The sequence below is a fragment of the Pteropus vampyrus genome, unplaced genomic scaffold, assembly GCF_000151845.1.
Source record: "Pteropus vampyrus isolate Shadow unplaced genomic scaffold, Pvam_2.0 Scaffold416, whole genome shotgun sequence".
NCBI lineage: Eukaryota > Metazoa > Chordata > Mammalia > Chiroptera > Pteropodidae > Pteropus > Pteropus vampyrus.
This window is the reverse complement of record NW_011889197.1, coordinates 401,599-401,988: the sequence shown is the minus strand read 5'-3', so window position 1 is coordinate 401,988 and position 390 is coordinate 401,599. Positions and strand designations below refer to the sequence as shown.

Here is a 390-nt window from a genome sequence, read left to right as displayed (position 1 = left end):
CTTTAGAGAATGTTCTACTGCCAGATCTTGGACTTCTGGCATTTAAGTTTGGATAATTTGTTTTCTGTGCCAGAACTTGCAGTCCTTCATCTCTCCTCCAGAGTTCCGGCATTGCGTTTTCTGATTATAACAAATGTGCACACTTCGAATGAACAGCGACTCTGCCTCTTCCTGGAGAAATGTGAAGACCACACAGAGCCTGGATTTAGGGCCTAATTCTAACATATCTTTTAAATGAGATGGGGAATATTAATGTGGAGGATGCTTGAGAGAAAAATAGTATAGAGTACTATACTCAAATAGTATTGAGTATAGAGTACCCTGATTTACATCTGCTTATACTTTATGTCTCTGGTTTTTCTCTAGATATGTCTGTCTGATGTGCCCACG

General features: G+C 39.5%; 1 pseudogene; it reads right to left on the bottom strand.

Moving 5' to 3' along the window:
- The window catches only part of LOC111731974, a 4,689-nt pseudogene extending 4,577 nt beyond the window's left edge, over window positions 1-112 (bottom strand).
- Window positions 113-390: the final 278 nt, after the last annotated feature.